Source organism: Neovison vison, chromosome 1 (genome assembly GCF_020171115.1).
Source record: "Neovison vison isolate M4711 chromosome 1, ASM_NN_V1, whole genome shotgun sequence".
NCBI classification, from domain to species: domain Eukaryota; kingdom Metazoa; phylum Chordata; class Mammalia; order Carnivora; family Mustelidae; genus Neogale; species Neogale vison.
In genome coordinates, this window is record NC_058091.1 from 295,570,723 (window position 1) to 295,594,680 (window position 23,958).

The 23,958-nt window shown below is 35.4% G+C and overlaps 1 pseudogene; it reads right to left on the bottom strand.

Moving 5' to 3' along the window:
• The window catches only part of LOC122895205, an 86,946-nt pseudogene extending 70,924 nt beyond the window's left edge, over positions 1 to 16,022 (bottom strand).
• Between the last annotated feature and the right edge of the window lie 7,936 nt (positions 16,023 to 23,958).

Consider the following 23,958-nt stretch of genomic DNA (forward strand, 5'->3'; position numbering starts at 1 on the left):
CCTGTTAGAATAAATAGTATAATATGGATTTCCCATGGAAGCATGTAATGGATTAGCTTTGGAGTAATTATAGTATTATTTTGGCTTTTTGTTTGGCTTTTGTTGTTGTTGTTGCTGTTCTTATTGGCAGAGGATATAGATCTAAAAACTTCCCATCAGTATCATTTCCCTTAAAAATAAATTACATGATTCAGTACTAAGTCGCTAGAAATCCCCAGTTAACTATGAAAATTATCATAATGAAATATGTGTATTCTAAGGATTTTTTCTTTTTGCCAAGTTTTCTTAAAGCAAACTATGCCTGCATTTATTTCCTAACTTGTTCTATGTGACCACTGAAAGATACACAAAGGTATGGATTTATTAATGACTGCTGCATGCAATTATTTGTACATAAAGGGATGGTTCACACAAAATATGTGTTATTGTAATTACCTGCTTTTTATAATCCAAAATCATTTTAACCTATATAACCTTATAAAATAAGTTGATAATATGTATACCCAGAAATATCACATACATATTAGGACAACTATCAATACTCTCTTAGAAAATAAAGTTATATAGTATAGCAATTTACCAATATAGCACTTCTGCTCTACTTCCTTCTTTTCATTTTGTTCTCACCTACTTTTGGGCATGTGTCATGGGGGAGATATTTTGGAATTTCAAGGAAGTAGATGATGAAATAAGATTCTATCAATAGTCCCAATGTATTTTAACCTCTATGATAAAAGTGATTCTCTGCTTATTTGGAGAACAATGCTTCCATATGACCAGTATTGAGAATCTCAGTCACCTTAAGCATAGACAAAATGGTATGAATAGAATAAAATATCTTTGGTTAATTTGTCCTTTTTGAAAGCTGGAAGAAATCTGACCCACATTTAGTAGAGATAAGTTTCCAAGACATCAGTTCAAACAGAAGGCTTCAACTCATTGTAGTCCTATTCATACTTTTAAAAGGCTGCAGGGATAACAGCAAGCCACAGGCAGTGTGCTTCCACACAGTTGGCAGTGCAAGGTCTGAAAGAACACATGCTGTCTCCATCTCGCCCACTAGATTTCTGCTGCCAGCTTGGTGTAAGTTCTCTGGTCATTCAGCATTGATTTCACTCTGAGTTCTGTCACAGAGAAGCCAATCAGGAGTGATTGTTAAATTGTCTCACTTCTAAACAGACAGTGAGCCTGAAATAAGTCCAATGTCCACTCAGTCTTTTACCTTGAAGTGTGGAAAGAAAGGGTCAAAAGCAATAGCCACTTCTGAAATACCTGAAACCTTTGAGATTAGTTTATTAGGAAGAGAAAAATTAGCTTACAATATTTTAGTTAGAGTGGTCTCAATCCAACCATTACTGTGTTCTGTCTTGCTCATCCTGTGTAGTTATGTGATAATGTCAGACTACACTATTAAAAAAAAAAGCAAACTTGAATATATGTACATTATTGGCCTTCTATTCTTAGATAACAATCAATTTTATCTTATATCAGTTTACTTATCAGTTTATTTATATCATGCCAAAGTAATTTTAGATTGTGTCTGATAAAAGTTTATTTATTCATTTATGCATTTTACATACAATCATTATTTTGAGTTTTTAGTAAGTCAAGAAAAGTATGAACAATGTTGTTGATATTTATTTCAGGTTCCAGATTATATCTGGACCCCATAAAAATAAATGTAAAAGTGATTTCTTTCTCACACGATACTAAAATTTACTTGAGAAGTTGTGACTATTTTCATAGATAATTTTTGTTGTGTTTCTTAAGCAGTCTTTGTCATGATTATGGAAGATGATGCCACGATTCTCTTCCTGTTGACACCTTGCTGATATCTTTTACAGACAGAATCATCCCTGGAACCTAGGATACCTAAGCTATAGTTGAATGTTTGTGCACAAAACCACCATTGCCCACCCCCTCAAAATTTATATGTTAGATCCTAATTCCAACTGTGGTGATATTTGAATGTTTGGTCTTTGTGATTATGTCAAAAGGATGGAGGTCTCATGAATGAGATTAGTGCCTTATAAAAGAAACCCTAGAAAGCTTCCTTGCCCTTCTACCATGTGAAGATACAGTAAAAAAAATGGCCACCTGTGAACCAGGATATAGGCCCTCCCCATATAACAAATCTACCTGTGCCTTGACCCTCGACTTCCCAGACCCAGAACTGTGAAAAATACATTTCTGTTGTTTATAAATCACCCAGTTTATAATATTCTCTTAAGGCAGCCCAAACAGGTTAAGACAATATCATATCCATTCCACTATTATTCAATACCTTTAAACTCTATCGGCATATATGTTTTCCAAATCTTGCAAATTTTTTTCTCATGTCTAACAATTCTTCACCAATTATACTTTGTACCTTACCTATGTGTTCAGCTGAGACTTCAATCTGATGATTGATCTAGGAACAATGAGAGAGGGTAGGAGTAGGTTCTCGGAAGTACCAGCAATTCTTTGCAGGGCAGTGATCTTCAGGAAAGGGAAGATCAGTGTCCTCAGAAAGAGAGACAAGCTACACTATTGACAAGGAAGGTTTGGGGATACTGGGGGCTCAAGGTTTGGATTCATCAGAATCTTCCCATATATGGCCCCTTATGTATGTATAGCAAAACAGGAAGACATACGGGGAAAGAGAAGAACTGTTCAGACACACATAGCTAGGAAAGTACGATAAGATAGGACAATAAAGAGATTCAAGGAGGAGAAAGTGAGCAACAATGTTGTTCTGCTGCGCAGAGGCTACAACCTCAAGAACTCCCTGCCCAGGGTTCTTTCTGCTCCATTTTAAAGCCCCCCAGTACCCCCAGTTTCCTCATTACCCACTCACTCTCCTCTGAACACTTTCCACTTCTCCGTGACCTTCCTAACTCATACCATACAGAAGTAAATGTAGCTCTATGTTACTGTATGTTACATAAACTAAACAAGGAGAAAAAGATTATTAGCAGCAAGATCAAGAGCAAGACACACAAACTTGCTGAGAGGCAGGGCACGCATCTATAAAGGATGTTAATAATTTCTAACAGTATTTTGAAGATTATTTCAGGGAATACATGTAACATTCAATATTTTAAAACTAAATTAATATAATAAATAAATTAATTAAAATATAAAATATTGCTATTATAATGCTAAAAGGAATAGAAATTATCTTTTTGTAGCTACAGCACATTGATGATTCATATTTACTGCAGTGTTTATGAAAACCAGTCTGTCTTTCTTAGTCCTTTGCTAACTCACAGCTTAATGTCTTATGTACTTTTTTTTAAAAATATTTTATTATTTATTTATTTGACAAACAGAGATCACAAGTAGGCAGAGAGGCAGGCCGGTGGGGGTGGGGGGGTGGGAAAGCAGGCTCCCTGCTGAGCAGAGAGAGCGATGCAGCGCTGGATCCCAGGACCCTGAGACCATAACCTGAGTCATAAGCAGAGGCTTAACCTCTTGAGCCACCCAGGCGCCCCTCTTTTGTACTTTCAAGAATGTTTCTTTAAAGAATTTCAGACACTGGGCGCTTGGGTGGCTCAGTGGGTTAAGCCGCTGCCTTCGGCTCAGGTCATGATCTCAGGGTCCTGGAATCGAGTCCCACGTCAGGTTCTCTGCTCAGTGGAGAGCCTGCTTCTCTCTCTCTCTCTCTCTCTGCCTGCCTCTCCACCTACTTGTGATCTCTCTCTGTCAAATAAATAAATAAAAATCTTTAAAAAAAATAAAAAAATTAAAAAAAGAATTTCAGACACTAAAATATTTTCTATGTACCTGGTAATAAGATGGTATCGTAATCGTGTTATATAGATAACTTGCGTGCACTTATCATCATGTTATTCATACCGGTAATTCAATATATCCAATGAACCCATAAAATGGTTGGATCAAATTTAGGGCAAAATACAGTCTCAAACGTGTAGAAACCACTCCCCAATATTAGCATCAGTGTTTTATCCCTACTCATTGTGTAAAATCCAGCAGTTATATGTAATTATATCTGACTTTTCTACCATTCGACTAAATATCTACCTCAAGGAAGTAAGAGAATTTACAAAATATATTTAGGAAAGTACATTTCATGCATGCAGTTTTGACCTACTCATTTGGTAATGTTTTTTCTCATATTGGAAAGAAGAAAGGGTACAGTGTTTATCTGACTGTAAAATGTATTTCATGGTAGAATTAAGAATTATTTGCATAAAGTGCAATGCTTTGATAATTGATTTCGTGTTGAAAAGAAACATAGGAGAAAGACAAGAAATTATTCCAAGTACTAAGGTTATTTATAAAGTATGTAAGAAGATGACAAAAGAACAGATGAAAGTAGTTAAGAAGTGGATATTTTTTATAGGAAATAAAAAGAAGCAAGCCTTACACTCTATTCATTTTCAAGTTATACAAAGTAGCAAGCTGAAAATATTTTGAAGAATGGAAAATAACTATGTATTTGTGTGTGTGTGTGGTGTGTGTGTATGTGTGTGTAATATAGTGTATATGTGTGTATGCATGTGTGTTTGAAATAATTTTTTTTAATAATAAAGAATTGTGGGATTTATTTTTAAATAATAAAAAGTTTCTTTCTGCTGCCTTTAACTAGTTCCCTTCCATGTAAGCCTTATTTTGTTTTAAATCTGCCCATACGTCAACCCTAGGCTTATCCCTAGTCTGTCTTAATTTATAATAATTGATTGATACTGAAGACTTCAGGAGGAAATTATTTAACTGTGATTGACTGGGAACATTTAACTTTATTGAAAAGAAACAGCAGGAGGAAAATGGAGGAAACAGTAAATGTGCTCATTTGGACGAAAAAGACTTCAGACACAGTTTGGCTCCTTGTGCTGAATAAAGGCTTATTGAGATTAAGTTGACATAATTAATTAAATAGAAATTTTACATCCTTTCTTGTAAAATGGAATTAGAAATGAAGATCTTCTTTGAAATTTAATAAGACATGAATGTGTTCAGAGACTCCATAATGAAATACGCACAAATGGAATAAAAATCAGCAAGATAATCATATTTTAGAGACATTTCAGAAATATTTACTTCTGAAACATATTACCTTTGAAAGACTTAATCAATAGGGTAGACAATACATATTATGTATTTCATATATATAAGTATAGTCAGAGAAGATCTCATAACCATTCACTGATAAGAACCTTTAGGTTCAAAGGAACAAAATCATAGCATTAGCAAATGGTTGGTCTGTCAGTTCACCCAGGTTTTCACACTTTGAATTCTATTTCATTGTTGTTGTTTTTCTTCAACATTTATTTTCCATTATGCTCCTTTTGCTCTCTTCAAAATTTAAGATGGTGCTAATTCCTCTGGTAACAACTTCTGAATAGACTATTGAAAATGTAGGGGAGGAAAAACAATTTTCCCTCTACCCTTCCAGGTTTTTGGCTGAAACCCCTGTAATATAAGATTAACAAGAAAAAAACAAACAGAATTTTAATAACATGTATACCCTCTATATACATGAAAAAATACACAGGAAAACCAAGTAACTACCCCAAGCAGCCCAAGCTGCTGCCTTAGAAACCATCTTTAGTAAAGACAAAAGAAGATGTTGGAGTGGGAAGTAAGTTATGGGAGGTTACCAGAAAAAGCAAAAGGGTAAAGTAAAAAGGTGTAAGGTTGTTATGCAGATTTAAATCCAGATTTAAATTGTTGCCTTCTCCACTGAGAAGAGTTTCTGGAGATTTAGTCATCCTTTTCTCCTAGTTAGAGAGACATCCTTACAAATGGGATTTCCTGTAGAAATGTTAATGTCTCCTACTAAAGGGAAACTTTCACTTGGTTTTCAAAACTTCTCCTTATCTGCTATTTCTTAAAAATAACCAGCTCAAGATAATCCTTATGTTAAAAAAAAAAAAAAGAAAAGAAAAGAAAGAAAAGAAAAAGGCGTATTTTGGGGCTGCAAATTCTGCTTCCTCTCAAAAGTAATGAGCCAACAGCTAAATCCCTGATAAAAAATACTTATATAAGAATTGAAAGAAAGCTACTTTTTCACAACCTAGTGAGTAGATAAATAAAATTTGGGAGAAAAAAACAGTTTGTCTGCATTTCTATTTTATGTCCATTTGACTAAGCTAATTTAAATTAATTTGGAGATATCCACATTCCAAATTCTTTAAAATTACCAGTTTATAGTAATTTCTATCAAAATTTACTTAAAATATCAGATATTGAAGGGAAGCTAATATTGTTTAAATATTAAGCTTATATTATATTATATATGTATATTAAACATAAGGTAATATTGTTTAAATGTGGTTAAACTTTTGTTTAAAAGTCTCTGATGTTAAGCCCCGTTGAGACTTAATACCTAACCTAAATGGAGTTTTAGCCTCTCCCATGAGTGGAATTTTAAATCAGTGGCATTTCCTGATCAGTACATCCACGCAAATTGACAAATCTTAGAATCTCTAAAAGTAAGAAAGAGAGGTTCATTTGAGCCCACGTTAGGACAGCTGCCGGGGAAACACACTCTCCACAGGAAAGAAAGTGTTCCATTGTATGAACAGTTTTACAGGATTATATATTTTTTTACATTTTGTTAAAGCTCAAAAGATTATAGATTAGCATATAGGCGGAATCGCAAGTTTCATAGTAAAGAAATGCAGGGAGTAGGAGCATTGATCCGGTATCTCAAGGACAAGATGGTTTTCCTTCAGGCACTCGTTCACAAAGCAGATGTATAATGCATGCATGGTAGGCCATAAATTGGGCTTTTGGAGTGAAAGAGGCTTATATACAGTCCTGTTGACTTAGAAAGAAATCTAAAATGTCTTCCCTTGAATAGGAGGCCTCTGAGAGTTTTTCTCTCATCAAGCATTACTGAGAGAATCTACAGGTCAGATTCCCTGCCCTTCCCTCTCAGAGAAAAGGTGATCTTGCCTGAAATAATCCTTTCTTTTCTTTTGCTAGTAACTTCCTGTCTTGCCCTGTTTCTGTCTATAAAAGCGTTTCATTCTGCACCGCTCCTCCAAACTCCCTTCTGTTTGCTTGGTAGGACGATGAGATGTTGCCCAATTCATGAATCCTTGAATAAAGCCAATGAGATCTTTAAATTTACTCAGCCGAATTTTGTTTTTTTTCACTATGAGTTCATTAATTACACTATGTAAGTTTATAAAGGTGTAAAGAAAAAAATCTTAGAACATGGCATTACTTACTAGCCAAATCATAAGTTACAGATCTTGATTACAGTGAGAAGACCCAGAGAAAACAATAGGCAGAAAAGGAAGGACCAACATGAAGATTGTTTCACTACATTATTTAATCATTTCCTTATCTCCAAAAATACAGTCTCTTTGTTCTTTCATATTTTAATTTTCTAAATCTCTTCTTAGGTTTGAAGCCCATGTTGACTATCACCCTTATATTTTTTCTTAATTACTTTTTTTTTCCAGACAGCTCATTCCTTCCAGTATTTCTGCAAACAATGCCAGTGTTAATCTCCTGTAAGTAGGGATACCAGTAGACTACTGAGTTCATAATACATTTAATACGGTTACATCGAGTTATGGATACAATCACCTACCAGCATGGCAGAGTTATGTATTGGTATATGTGATGAAAAGAATTACACAAATACCAATGTTAGCATTAAATAAGGAAATAAATTAAGAGTAGAAGGTTTTAGGACTGAACACACTGACAGTTTTGCATTCATGAGCAACCCCGGTTTGCTTTCCCAGGATCATCACTCACCAGAGTCTGTAAATATGGCATTTTGATGAAGGTTGTCTTTATGTGATTGGTTGCTTTCATTTTTTAGATGTTTGAAACAGTCTAAGAAACAAAATAATATATCAAACGGTGCAAGAGAAAATGAATCCAGGAACTTTATGCATAGTATTTTGAATGATGAGGACAAACTTGCAAAAAACAAAATTATGCTAGCTAATATATAGTCAGCTAGTAAAAAAGAAATAATTCCCCAAATCCAAGTAATATTTAGAGACATAAAATAATATTAATATATGCACCTATTTGGTCAATGAATGTTATTTTTTATTACCTTATCTCCTAAAACAGAATCTTATTCAACAAGGCACAGTTTCCTCTCCATTCTGTACACACTTAGCAAAATCTTTGGCAAACAAAGATAATGGTAAGTATTATCAAACCTTGAATATTTTTTGAAGTAGCCATTTGTAACAAGTGTGTGCACATGTTCCGTAATGCTTGCTGTCTGAACTGAGTTACACATTCTGATTTTTAGTGTAAATCAAATGAATAACACTGCTAATTTAATGTGTCTATCTTGAAATAGTCTCTTAAAATTATTGTTCCAAATTTGTCATTTTGATGAAGGTATATAAAAATTTCTGATTGTCAAATTCTTATTATAATTTTAAGAACCGAAAAGATCTTAAAGATCATGTTGTAGTACTTTATCTAAATGATGAAATTAGTGAGTGGCAAAAAAATAGGTGACTCTCCTACTGCCTCATCGTTTGTAGTACAAATACTCAAAGTAAGGTGAAAAATCTACTTTGTCAGCTATCAAGACAAAATGAAAAAAATTGTCTTCTCTTGAAAGTCTTATTTGCACAAATGAATCCTTACTCTCTTTGTAGTCCCATCCATAAGTAAAAAGTGATTAATTTGTAACTTACTGGCTAAAATTTATTAAATTTACCATAAAATGGTAATTAATTAATTTGATTTTACAGAATTAGAGAAACATCTCAATTCCAAGTTTGTTCAAGGTACACACACACACACACACACGAACATGCATATTTAAGATTTAACGGGAGAAAGCATTACTTGCTTTGAGAATATTTTGCTGTTGTGATAGATTGTTACTAGAGAATGCACCAATCTCTTCTACCTTCTCTTACCTTACCTGAGTAGTGCCCTTACTAACGGATCTTTACTGACCACATCCTTTCAAATCAAATTTTTTACACAACCATGTTTAGCAATTTTTATACAGTTTTTCTACTTCCTTAATAAGAATGTTCATATAAAATCTAAGTAATTTAACATCTCATTATTGAGCTCTCTTTAGTTTGAAATAAGAGTATTTTACTTCTCATTAAGACCAATTAAATTTAGCAAATGTAAAGTACATAAGTCTTAGTGAAGCACATGTCTTGGGAAAGGACCACAAGAATTTATTATGCTTTATGGTTTATAAGCTTGGCTGCTAATAAGAATCACCTGGGAAGTTTGTTAATAATGCAGATTCCCAAGACACAACCCAGACTTAATGAAGCAGAATCTCCAGAGAAGGGGCATGGGGATTCTGTTTTTTAATAAGTGTCTCAAATGAGTGGGATTACCTGATTATTATGTTTGAGACTCAAGTTCAAGGATAGATGTGCAGGATGACTAACAGTCATAAACAGGAGTCCTCTAGTTGTGCTAAACATTTCGTTTTCATGGTAGATGAAGAATCATTGACATAGTTTAATTATGAATAAATGAACCCACATGTATCAGGAAGATAACTCTGACAGCAATGAGATAAATGGCAGTGAGGCAATAAATGATATTTATGACTAAGATGTCCAATGAGGGGGACATATAATAGGATTGACTGTGGCACTTAGAAAACAAGGGAAGGCTTTGAAAGATATAAGGCAGTTGTCTTAATCCAATTTACTGATTAAATATTAGGATTAAGAGTAATCTACTGCAGTATTTTGCTCAGGCTACCATAACAAAATACCACACACTGGGTGAGTTTAACCATAGAAACTTATTTTCTCATAGTTTTAGAGGTTGGAAGTCCAAGATCAAGGTGTCTGCAAATTTGGTTCCTATCTCTCTCTCTCTCTCTTTTTTTTTTTTTTTAAATTTCATTTCTCTTGAGACTTCTCTCCTTGGTTTGCAGATGGTCATCTCCTTGCAGCTTCCTCCCATGATGTTTCCCCTGGTGTCTCTCTGTGTGTCCAGAGTACTTATAAGGACACTGGTCACACTGGACAAGGACCCATCCAACGGGCCTTATTTTAAAGTAACCAGATAGTACAAGGCTTTATCTCCAGATACAGTCACATTCTGGAGTACTGGAGGTTCGGACTTTAACATATGAATTTTGGAAGCAATAATTGAGCCCATAACATTTATGAATCACAGAAGACACCAAGTATGATGATTCTGATAACTGATAAAGAAGGCGCCCTTCTTTAAGATAAGGAATACATGGTACATACAAGCTGTGTGGGAAGTGAGGTCTATTTGAACAGGGCCTGTGTGAAATGCTTACAGTAAGTTTGTGCAAATACGTAGAGAGACAACATATGTATGTACATGGATGAGGAATGCGTGCTTGCATGCATGTGCGTTCACACAGGTTGGCTGTATATAATAATGTTACCAAATTTAAAAATGTATGGTAAATGGTGGGAAAATTGGATAACAAAGAGTTCTTACAATTTTACTTCAGAATATCCAAAATTATTATAATGGATTAACTTTAATTTTTTTTTTTTTTAATTTAACAGACAGAGACCACAAGTAGGCAGAGAGGCAGAGAGAGAGGGGGAAGCAGGCCCCCTGCTCAGCAGAGAGCCTGATGCGGGGCTCGATCCCAGGACCCCGGGACCATGACCCGAGCCGAAGGCAGTGGCTTAACCCACTGAGCCACCCAGGCGCCCCATGGATTAACTTTAAACTAATTCCTTTTTCCCCTTCTATCCATATTGTGCAACCAACAACTTCAAACCGCACTCTCCTTGGTGAGAAAGGCTTCCCCGGACGCTTCATTAATTTAAGCTTGGGCATTACTTAGCACTTCTGAATCTCTGCTTTTGCTGCTCCTCCTGTGTAGCTGGATGAAAAATCCAGTGGTTAGTTAGGTAGTTAGTTAAAAACTAGTGCAGTCTCTATTGTCTTGATTGTCTTTTCTGCAGAGAAACTTTTCTTAGATACTTGAGACATTTCAAAATTTCTACCTTTTAAAAAAAATTAATCCTTCTTTATGTGATTTAATAAGATTAGTTCTTTCATTCAACTAGAATGTTCAATTAGAACATGAACAGCTTTTCCATATGAGGTACTGTTACAAATACATGTTACATGAGATAATAAGATGTCCATAAAAAAAAAATGACTCAAAAATATTTTAGACCTCAGTCTATGACAGAATCAGACCAAGCAATATTAAACAGAAGGAATTCAGGAAAATCTCTTACGAAAAATCATGTCCAGTGATTTTTTTTTTTTTCTTCCTAAATGTATGAGAAGGTCGTCAGGATTTTATGAGTCCCCAGTTTGCAGAGGAATCCCAGCAAGGCAAATCTGTGCACTAATGCTATACTATTTTAATAGAATATCTCCATGCACATAAATACTAATTTATTTCTAGAAGCAGTCTATTGTCTTCAATTTACTATGCTATATGTTTTTGGTCAAAACTAACATACATTAAGTGATTTTTAGAAAACTTTAATAAAAGTGAAATACCTCTTGTTTAAAAATTTTTACATTATTCCTTATTTTCTTTTCTTGAAACGAAGTATCAATAATAGTATCTACATTATTATACCAAAAAAGTCTAATACGTTACTCATTATAGTATATTATGTATTATATAATGTACTCAGTATATTATGATGGAAATATATATCTATGTCTAATATAGATATATATTTACTATCATAAATGTTTACTATTGTATGTGTTTATTATCATTTTCTTTGAAAATATTGTTCAGTACTTATAATTCCAATTTCATTAATGAAGAATATTTTTGTTGACATAGACTTTTTGGACAAGAGTAACTCAAGTAAGTATAACAACATAAGAATTTATTATGCTATTAATGGAAGTAACACTTGAATATTCACATTCATATCTTTTCCATGAAGGAGTTTAACAATTATCAAAATGGGGGGGGCTCTAAGACTTCAAGGGCACCCCACACATGTTTTGTTATGATTCATCCTAGACCATCTGCAATGATGACAATAGTTCAAAAAAAATATGCTCATATGTTTCTTCAGTTCTGTCCACCTCCTCCCCAAACTGTTTTTCACTTCCCACTGATGTTGATTATATTTATTACATAAATATGGTAGAAAAGATCATTGTGTCTTTCCACCTGCAGTTACCTGGAAACTAGTCCTCAATTACAGCTCTCATGAGGTTAGGGCCACCTTCCTATGTCTGGTGAGCCAAATCTCTCACTATCCTTTTGAATAAAGTTGTAGAATATATTTTTTTTTCTTTTTCTTTTTCTTTCCTTTTTTTTTTTCTTATATTGAAGTACAGTTGACACACAATGTTATGTTCATTTCAGGTGTACAACAAAACATATTTTCTTCTTACTGTTTAGTTAGTATTCTCCTCATTCTTACAAAACAGAAGACCCATCCGTAAAGTCTAATTTTAAGCAGTGGCACAAATGCACATTCTTAAGCTTTGAGTTGCCCAGCACCTGGACAAATTGTCTATCTGGTTGTCTCCAAGATGTTGCTGTATTCTAGTTAGATACAAAATCGTACATCATACATTTTAGATATTCTAGTGTCTGTTTGTTTTGTTTTGTTTTGTTTTCTAGGTACTTTTGTGTTAACATTTAGTGGAGCAAAATGTAAGCTGCTTTTACTAAAAAAATATATATATATCAGGTTTAACAGTTGTTTTAGTCAGTGTTAGATGTGCACACACAAATTGATGTTCAGAAAGGCTTGTAATATGCTCAAAGTCGTTATGTCAGCGTTAAAAAATATACTTACCTATTTTTACTTCCTGATTCCTTTTCTCAGTAAACCACAATGCCCCTAAGAAAGGCAAAGTTTCTTTGCTGACAGAAGTTAATACGATCCAGAATCTTATTTTTAGTAGTCTGGGGTTATCATTTAATGATACTTATCTATTGATTATTTTGAGTATTGTGTTATTTGGATGACTCTACTAGTTCTTGGCCAGACCTACACTTAGGCTATCTTTAAAACTAATATTTTTTTTTTCCTAAAAAAGATTTCATATATGTTCCAAAATTTAAACTATGGATATTAACTTTATATAGATCCAACCCAATTTTTTTTTTAAGATTTTATTTATTTATTTGACAGACAGAGATCACAAGTAGGCAGAGAGGCAGGCAGAGAGGAGGAAGCAGGCTCCCTGCTGAGCAGAGACCCTGATGTGGGGCTTGATCCCAGGACCTTGGGATCATGACCTGAGCCGAAAGCAGAGGCTTTAACCCCTGAGCCACCCAGGCACCCCGATCCAACCCAATTTAATTGGTAGCTAATTTTTGTTTTAGCTTACAAAAAGTTTCATTGTTATTCACTATTTCTAATTTATAGGGTTATTAAGGCTATAATTACTTTTGTTCTGTAAAAATCTGATGATAATAAGAGTTTACCTTATTTTTTACCTACTTTTATCTACTGGATATTGACCCAAATATTATTTTTTCTTTGTTTCTAATTTTTTAACTTTTGGTTTCTATTTAGTTTGCATATGTACAAACAATCCCCAAATAAATTCCTCCAAGTCTGACATTGTCTGATTTCAAAACTCATGTAGTAAATTAGCTTTTTGATATCTCTACCCATGTATCTACAATGCATTTTCAACTTAACATGCACAAAATATAAATCCTCTTTTTGCCATCACCACTTTATTTTCATGGGGGAAAAATAATAATTTCTTCTACCCCTCTAGGTCCTTTACCGAGACGTCCCTGTAATGAAAGAAGTTTAATAACATGTATAGCTTCTGCATACCTGGGAGATAACCAAGAAAACTGAGGTGTTCCCCCAAAATGGCCATTGCTGTTACCTTAAATACCATCTCCATCTAAAGATGAAAGATGTTGGGGGCAGGCTAGTTTGGGGGGAAAAGGCAGAGCAAAGAAGGAATTTATTATGTAGATTAGGTCATTGCTTTCTCCTCTCATTAAGAGTTTTTAGGGTGCAAGCTCTGCTCCCCTTCATCACTGAACAGGCTTTTCTCCCCTGCTTCAACAATTTGGTAAATGACAACATTATTCACCCACTTGTTCAAGCCAAAACTTGGGACTCAACTTCGATTTCTTCTCCCAACACATCTCACTTCTCATTATGTATAAAGCCTGTTTGCTTTACATTAAAATAAATCCAAAATTTGACCAGTTGTGTTCTTTCATAGACACCTCAATATTTTTATGGCTTGATAATGAGATCTTTTGTTTTCTCCTACGTTTTTCACCATAAGGACAAGTGTGCACTATCCAGCTGGAGTTTCAGAGTTTACTTGTAGCATAGCTAAGACCGAGCCCCGGCAAGACTACCATAGACCGACCAGCCTATCAACTAACTACACAAATCCAGCTGAGATCGCTGAGCCTGTACCAGTTAATAACAACGTCTTAGACAACCCACAGACATGTGGAAGAAAGTTGATTGTTTTTTGTCACGACATGTGTGTGTTTGTTTTTGTTTGTCCACAGTGATACAAGATAATTTAATGTCAGCAGAACTATCCCACACATTTTAATAGATCCTTAAGTTAATGTTTTATTACAGTACAGTAATTGATTATCATATTGGTTATACATTTTAGATATTTGAAAACTAAGATTATTTATAACACACCTTGGAGTGAAATTACAAATAGCAAGCCTTTTTAAGCCCAATTTTAAAGAATTCTTTGTGAAACTTCAATAACCCACTTTTGGCCATTTAAATAATAACACAGTGTTAAAGCTTATTGTCTTGAAAAAAATAACTGTAAGTTTCAGAAGTAATGCTCCAAAAATTGAATTAATATATATCTAATTGATGGCTTTGGAAGTAAAATCCATTTAAAATGTTTCAAATGTAAATATCTTTCTTGGTAAGTGGATTATGCACCTCATCACTTAGTACCCAACCATCAATTCTGCTTTCATCTTTGAACAGTAATGCCATTTATGACATATAAGAAAGCTTGCATTTGGTTAGTAAGTTGGATGAGAGTCATCTATATTTACTGTCAAAAGCAGCAGCAGAACACTTGCATCTGTAGAAATAAATTCACTTCCAATATGAAACTATAAATCTCTTCAAAATAGGCGTTTACAAAAGAATGAAAAAGAAGTCTAGCATCATACTGTTATGTTAATTATGAAAGTAGTAATAATTAGCTCAACTGCACATGGTTAAGGGTCATCTGGGTATAGTCTTGGTAAACTCTGACTACGGTATATCAGTAGAAACTGATATTGTGACAAGAAAGTAGGCAAACAGGAAGAGGATCAAAGTACTAGTTTATTAGTACTAGTACTAAATAATTTGACCGTCAAAGAGAGAAAATGATTCTCCTAGGTATTGTGTTGGGTTAAATGCAGTAGGGCTGGAAGACAGAATAGCATGGTAGTTAAACTCAAACATACATACTTATTAATGCAATAATATCTAGGAGCATTGGAAACAAAGATATGGACTGTGCTAATAACTGAAATTACTAGGAGAAATATGTAGGATTTTCGTCGAAGTGACTCTGGAAGTTTATACACTAAGTGACTTATTTAGTGATACAAGCAAGTTGTTTTGTATCCTGAAAATGCCATATAAAGTCTCCATAAAAGGAGAAGATGAAATGTTTGAAATATACCTATTTTCCCCTTCAGATTTTTTTTTTTTATGGCAAATAAAATCTTTCAAGCATGCCTGGAAAAAAAGATTTCTGGAAACACTGGAGGAAAATTTTTGTCACATAGTGAAGGGAATTCAAAAGACAAGACATTTAAGGAAAGGTGAATGGAGAAATACTGTACACGGGACTCTACAAAAACAATGTGGAGGAGAATAGAAAGAAGGGGGAAATGTCAAGATAATTAGAGTATAGCCGTCTATAATTTGCTTTTCAAGGGAAGCAAGATGTATGCTTTTAAAACATGAATCAGATCAATACCCTCAACTATTCTAACCCTTTCAATGTGCTTCTGCCTTCACTTAGAGTAAAAGCCAAAAACATTACCTCTAATGACATTTCTAATTTCATTGTCAAGTACCCTGCTTATCACTTACCTTTTTCCAGCCACACTGTTTTTGTTGATCTTCCTCAAACCCATTCAGCATTGTCTGTTTTGGGACCTTTATATTCTTTTTTTCCTCTGCCTGAAAGGCTTTTCAGGCATCTTCAGGACCTACTTACTCCCTTATTTCCAGTCCTCCTGGATCAAATTTTACCCTCCTGAAGAGTCCAGTTCGGACCACCTCAATTAAAACTGCATCCCACTGTGCTGGCTTCGGCCGCACATACGCTAAAACTGCATCCCACAAATGCTTCCTTTCGAATACTCCTTAACCTGCTTTATTTATTTCCACAGCACATACCTCCTTTCGATATATGCTTTTATGTACTATCATTGTTCAGCTAAAGGATCCAGAAGAGCACATTTCTTGGAGTACTCACTATACCAATATTTGTTGAACTGAATTGTTCCAATGCAAAGCTAAATGGTCATAGTGGTGGGAATATAGATTTATCAAAGGAATAACGAACACCTCATTCAATGGAAGAATAGTAAAGATATCACAGAAGTATAAAAAAAATCATATTACCTTATTAATGCATTGAACAAAAAGTATCACACGGAAGATGGTTCGTGACAGTCCTTCACAGAATATAAAATGTGATCTAACCTAAGTATTTCTGCTTGGAAGAGGATATATTTTGGGGAAAGGGTGAGAATTTACAGGGACTAGCTTAAAAAGCTATTTATGCCAATCACTAGCTATTCCCTAGTGTTCCATATTATATTGGGAAAAAATAATATAGTTAAAAGGAATGAAATATTCAACTTTAGAGAATGAATATTTAAGGAGGAATTACAAGGGTTTACATCATGTTCATGCTGGAGTGTATGTATACTCAGTGAGGGTGTTTGAGTGTGTATTTTTATACACATATGCTTATATGACTGAGTGTAATACACAAATAAAGAAACTACACAAAAGGTGGCAAACAAGGCACGCCTGGGTGGTTCAGCCCTTATAGCACGTTAACTCTTGATCTCTGGAGTCATAAGTTTGAACCCCACATTGGGCATAGAGAGTACTTAAAAAAAAATCTTAAAAATACAAAATGGCAAATGTTATATTTGGAAAAATTTTAAAATGAGAAAATAACATGAGGTTGAGTTTATAGAGAACATGCACAAAGATCCTGGAGATATAATTCTGACCTAATCAAAAACAGGTAAAAGTAAAATTTGAAGACAGTGATGCTGTTAAGCCAGGAAGCAAGTGGGTGTGAAAACAACACTTTGGGCTTTGTAACTTTGTGCACAAGTAATACAATTTGAGTTACAAATTAAACCTTAATGCAATATTATAGATAAGACCTCAAGGAACACAATAGTAACTAGAAAATAACAATAGGGCAATATTCTATGTTTTCAAGAAACATATTTAATAAGATGCAAAATAAAGTGAAGTAAGTGATAGTTTTACAAATAAATATATCACTACAGAAATCAGCCTATGTGTATTTGGCTACCATAAACAAAGGAAGGCGACACTAATTGTCTAAATAAGAGAGTTACGGCACACAATTTGCCTGATGAATATTGTAAGTCTAAGACTAGATGTATTTTTCTGAAGCTTCTTAGACTCCTAAGGAACTCATACTTTAATGTTCCTGCAATTATCACTAGTTGTCACTAGATTCTCATTAGTAGTGTGAACTTTTGTGTAGAGTTCTAGGTTCCAGAACTACAAGTAGCAAGACAATTTTTATTTTACTTTTGATTTTTTAAATTTATTTATCTGTCAGAGTGCAAGCAGGGGGAGCAGCAGGCAGAGGGAGAAGCAGGCTCCCGACTGAGCAAGGAGCCCGATGCGCAACTTAATTCCAGGACCCCGGGATCACAAGGCAGATGCTTAAGAACTGAACCACCCAGGCATCACATAGCAAGACAATTTTAAAGATGCATTAAATACTTTTTTTTTAATACTTTTTTTCCTTCACGAATTCCTCCATGCTGTCATTAATACAATCTCAACTGTTGACTTTTTATTTATAGGCTATCTCTAGAAACTAGACTATAATGCAACTTTTCAAGTCATTTGCCAAATTATGTGTATAATGATTTATAAATTAATCATTTCCCACTTTATAGTGGGAATAATACCTTTTGCAGTATAAACCATAAAAAGAAAATAAGAAATATAACCGATCTATCAATTATTCCCTTTAGACAAAACTTTGGTAAAGACCAAAAGATTTTAGAAATTATATCAGTATGAGGTAATGATAGAGATTTGTTCTGTGCTACAGAATAAAATTCTGCAGACATGTGAAAAAGTGACTTATTAATTTAAAGATAACTTTTAAATCACTTTTCATCCACTCAACTAAGTCACTTTATTTCTCATGTAATGTACTCAACACTTTCTGAAGTGGTTGGTATTATATTTTTAATATTAAACATAGCCTACATAATGTAAAACATATTTTTAAGTAAATGTATTATGTTCATAGCCAGTGTTTCAGCTTTTCCTAATATGTATTTGATAAAATCAGGCATATAAAAGTAACAAAAAACAGACAAGAAAATGGTCTACAGCCTCATTAGTTAATAATTAAATAAAAGCCCTAGCCATACAAAAATACAACATGAAGAAAGCAATTAAGAAAATACTTCAATAATTCTGACATTCAATAATTCTGACATTCAATATTTGAAATATACTACTGTGATATTCTTATGCCAGTAAATTCTGAGAGAAACATTTAATTGTATTTAATCCACCAATAAAGAATACAAATACTAAAAATTATTAAGAAACCAGAAATCTTGGGGAGAAAATTATCATACAAAATCAGTATCTTTAAAAAAAAGCCCTCAAAATACTTATTGTTCTGCTATGTAATAACATTTGACAACTCACATAAATATTTAACAGTGTTTCCGACTAAAGAAAAAAAAAACCTTTCAACTGTGTTACAGAAGTCTCTCTACGTTGAACGTAGCAAGTTCATGTCTAATGCCGAATGAGTACCATTCTGTCCTGGTGGCACTGGAGTCCTCCATGCCCATTTTCCAAATACAGACGGTGTACCGTGGACTTCTGTGAGGTTTCACCACCAGACATCTGCCAGTTCTTTCTTCCTTTTTTTTTTTTTTTTTATTAAAGATTTTATTTATTTATTTGACAGAGAGAGATCACAAATAGGCAGAGAGGCAGGCAGAGAGAGAGGAGGAAGCAGGCTCCCCGCTGAGCAGAGAGCCCGATGCGGGACTCGATCCTAGGACCCCGAGATCACGACCCGAGCTGAAGGCAGCGGCTTAACCCACTGAGCCACCCAGGTGCCCCCAGCTCTTTCTTCCTTATAACGTCCTATTTCCTTTCGGAGAATCATCTGCCTCTTTCCAATTTTTGTTACTCGTTGGGAGAGTAAATTCCAACCCCTTCAATAAGTCAAGGAAGACAAAGTCCCATATGATTTCAGCCACAGATCCTAAAAAGGATTGAGAATACAATACATATCCAGATTATTACTGTTATCAGAGGATTTTTGCTTCTATATTCCGGATCCCCTGGAATTTCCTCAATCCCATTCTCAGACCGGTTTCCCAGGCTCCCATCAATCCATTTAACCCCTTACATTATTTGGGTAAACTTAATTTTACTTATTTTCGCCAGCATGATTTTTCCATAGATAACTACCAGTTATCCTCAACTAACTAGGGTAGTCTCGGCTATGCTGTGATAAATTGTACTACAAAATGTCAAAAACTTTTATTTCTGGCTCGTGTTATATGTCCAACACAGTGCAGGGCTTCTGCTCATCACAGAGGAGCCCAGGCTGATGGAAACTCTACTTTCTTAAAATGTCACCATTATGACATGAGGCTTCAAGGGATGTCCCAGCAGGACAAGAAGTCTCCTATAATAAAGTGCTTCAGAAAATTTCCTGCGTCACTCAGAGCTCACTGATCAGAACTAGTAGCCCTTTCCTCAAAGGGGCTGAATATGGACTCCCAAGTGCCTGGAAGGAAAGGGGAACCAGGTTAGTCTAAGAACTGGAAATCATTACCACACATTCCTAAACAATACACTATAATTTAACTATCCTAATGAATAATCATGACGAAAACCCAACAAACATGGCCCAGATTTTTATGAACTCTCCACTTTATGCATAATGCATAGTGCGCATAGACCACATTATTATTTCTTTACTAATTTTTTAAATAGAAAAAATAATATTGATGCATTCTCTCCCCCCAAAATTAAATACACTGAATTCCTGTTGGACTCTCCCCCCCCTGCCCCATTCTAAGTCTGCAGCCCAAGGGTAAGTCTGTTTTTATTAGGCTGGATCTGCCAAAGTGCTAGAGAACAGAGATCAAGTAGCAGCATCAGCTCTTAATGGCTCTATGGGTATGCTTTTCACACAGGCAGTTTGGCCATAATAGTCACTTCATGGTTTGAATTAAAGGTTGCCTGGGCTTAGTCACACACGTCTCTATAATTCAAATATACAGACAACCTATGAAAGTTCTACCTCCTGGGTATAACAGCTATGTCAACAGCAAAAATTAAGTGGATGCTAGATTGGACTGGATAACAGGAAGTAATAGTCCTATGCCTCACGTATGACTTCAGTAAATCTAGAAGATACAGAGCACTTTGAGTGACCAGAATGCTAATTTCCTGCTGTTTAATATGGAAACTATAGCAAGTACAAATATCCTAAATGTTAAGGGATTAGTGGGCACTAACCCTGAACTAAAGTTACTTCGTGAAGAGGAGTATCTCCATGGCTTTCTGGTCAAAGGGGTCTCTGATAGCTTTTGGACAATCAATGTGATTTCTGCTTTGAGTCTACTTAATTCAGGTTCAGTGTTAGTTTGCACGGATATCCCAGCACGCACACCCAAAAATTCTAACTTTAGGTCCCAAAAAGCATGTTTTAAAAAAGAAACTTTTGGGGCGCCTGGGTGTCTCAGTGGGTTAAAGCCTCTGCCTTCAGCTCAGGTCATGATCCCAGGGTCCTGGGATCGAGCACCTCATCGGGCTCTCTGCTCAGCAGGGAGCCTGCTTCCTCCTCTCTGCCTACTTGTGATCTCTGTCTGTCAAATAAATAAATAAAATCTTTAAAAAAAAAGAAACTATTATCATGGGAAGGAAGGGTAGAGATGCTTAAGCTGCACACTTTTCTAAAAATATAAATAAAAAGGAAACACGTCTTTAAGGAGAATCACAGAGATAACAGTCATTCTCAATGATTTGAAAATATATTATGGTAAATCCTACTATAGCCACATTTAACTCACCTCCTTGTAAAGATAGACCTTAGAGAATTATAGTTAGTTAAGAACTTCAATTGAGGGGCGCCTGGGTGGCTCAGTGGGTTGAAGCCTCTGCCTTCAGCTCAGGTCATGATCTCCGGGTCCTGGGATCGAGCCCCGCATCGGGATCTCTGCTAGGTGGGGAGCCTGCTTCCCTTCCTCTCTCTCTGCTGGCTTGTGATCTCTGTCTGTCAAATGAGTGAATGAAATCGTAAAAAAAAAAAACAAAACACTTCAATTGATGCCAGTGTCCTATCTATGGTCTTTTTCCTAGAATACATGCAGAACTTCCACTCTCTTGTGTAGTTGTTGATTTGTCAAAGATTTCTTTTTTTTCTATCTCCCTAAAAACAGTATACCACAAGTGAAAAGGAGTCATGGGGAAGGCTAATTGCCTTGTCCAGCCCTATGCTGCAAAACTACAAGAAGCCTGACTATCTCGGTGTTCTACAGAACATCACACGGATCCAGCATGCCAGTATCAATACGCTGATGAGTCCTGGGGATCAGGAAGTAGCAGTCACTCAGGTTAATCTGGGGAGAGCTATTTCTATCATGGGATGGGAGATAAAATCTATGAAAATACAAAGGCTCTACACTTAGGGTAGTATCTGATGGTACATTTGATTGGAAGCCTATTAAAATATTCCCTGCAAAATAAAGGCCACATCATTGCGCCTTGCATCTACTACTTCTAAGAAAAATGTAAAATACTTTGTGAGCTTCGTCAGATATTGGCGAAATGAATAATAAATGTGTCTCTGCTGCTCTGTCCAGGCTCTAAGTTTTGAGTAAACCTCAGAGCAAAGGAGTGTTTCTCTAACTCAATTCAGGCTTCAGTACAAATAATAGCTTGATCATCACGTGTGAGTGGTTCCAATGATTTTCAAAGTGTCTATAACAGATTGTTACTTTTAACAAAGTCATAGAAAGCCATGAAGAGAAGTCCTTGGGTGTTTTCAATCAAAATCATGTCTCTGTAGTAATTTTGGGTAGATTGCCTGTACTGAGCATCTGATAGAAGCCTCATCATGGTTCCCTAAAAGCTGAAGCATGCTAATTATTACATAAAGAGTTAGGCGGGAGTCCCTGAAACTGCTTCCTCAGTCCTACTCCAGAAAGCAAATCAAAAGCAGAAACGCTACTGCTTACATGAGGAACGGCAGGGATAAGCACCCCGTCTCACATATTTGAAGAATGCAGCGGGATACATGCTCTCACTGTTTTCAATTCACCTTGTCGGTCCTTTTGCAGCAATCAGAAGGGACGTGACTAGGAAGATGTTGCTGCGGCTGAGGTCGAAGAGGTTGCTGCCTGTGTTCTCCTCAAGGATTTTGATGGATTCCTTTCTCACATTGAGGTCCTTAATCCATTTTGAATCTATTTTTGTGTGTGGTGTAAGGAAATGGTCCAATTTCATTTTTCTGCACGTGGCTGTCCAATTTTCCCAACACCATTTATTGAAGAGGCTGTCTTTTTTCCATTGGACATTCTTTCCTGCTTTGTCGAAGATTAGTTGACCATAGAGTTGAGGGTCTATTTCTGGGCTCTCTATTCTGTTCCATTGGTCTATGTGTCTGTTTTTGTGCCAGTACCATGCTGTCTTGATGATGACAGCCTTGTAATAAAGCTTGAAGTCCGGAATTGTGATGCCACCAACTTTGGCTTTGTTTTTCAATATCCCTTTGGCTACTCGAGGTCTTTTCTGGTTCCATATAAATTTTAAAATTATTTGTTCCATTTCTTTGAAAAAGATGGATGGTACTTTGATAGGAATTGCATTAAATGTGTAGATTGCTCTAGGTAGCATAGACATTTTCACAATATTTATTCTTCCAATCCAGGAGCATGGAACATTTTTCCATTTCTTTGCGTCTTCCTCAATTTCTTTCATGAGTACTTTATAGTTTTCTGAGTATAGATTCTTAGCCTCTTTGGTTAGGTTTATTCCTAGGTATCTTATGGTCTGGGGTGCAATTGTAAATGGGATTGACTCCTTAATTTCTCTTTCTTCTGTCTTGTTGTTGGTGTAGAGAAATGCAACTGATTTCTGTGCATTGTTCTTATATCCTGACACTAAAAAAATGAACTTTTGGGATTTCATCAAAATCAAAAGCTTTTGCACAGCAAAGGAAACAGTTAACAAAACCAAAAGACAACTGACAGAATGGGAGAAGATATTTGCAAACGACATATCAGATAAAGGACTAGTGTCCAAAATCTATAAAGAACTTAACAAACTCAACACCCAAAGAACAAATAATCCAATCAAGAAATGGGCAGAGGACATGAACAGACGTTTCTGCAAAGAAGACATCCAGATGGCCAACAGACACATGAAAAAGTGCTCCATATCACTCGGCATCAGGGAAATACAAATCAAAACCACAATGAGATATCACCTCACACCAGTCAGAATGGCTAAAATCAACAAGTCAGGAAATGACAGATGCTGGCGAGGATGCGGAGAAAGGGGAACCCTCCTACACTGTTGGTGGGAATGCAAGCTGGTGCAACCAGTCTGGAAAACAGCATGGAGGTTCCTCAAAATGTTGAAAATAGAACTGCCCTATGACCCAGCAATTGCACTACTGGGAATTTACCCTAAAGATACAAACGTAGTGATCCAAAGGGGCACGTGCACCCGAATGTTTATAGCAGCAATGTCCACAATAGCCAAACTATGGAAAGAACCTAGATGTCCATCAACA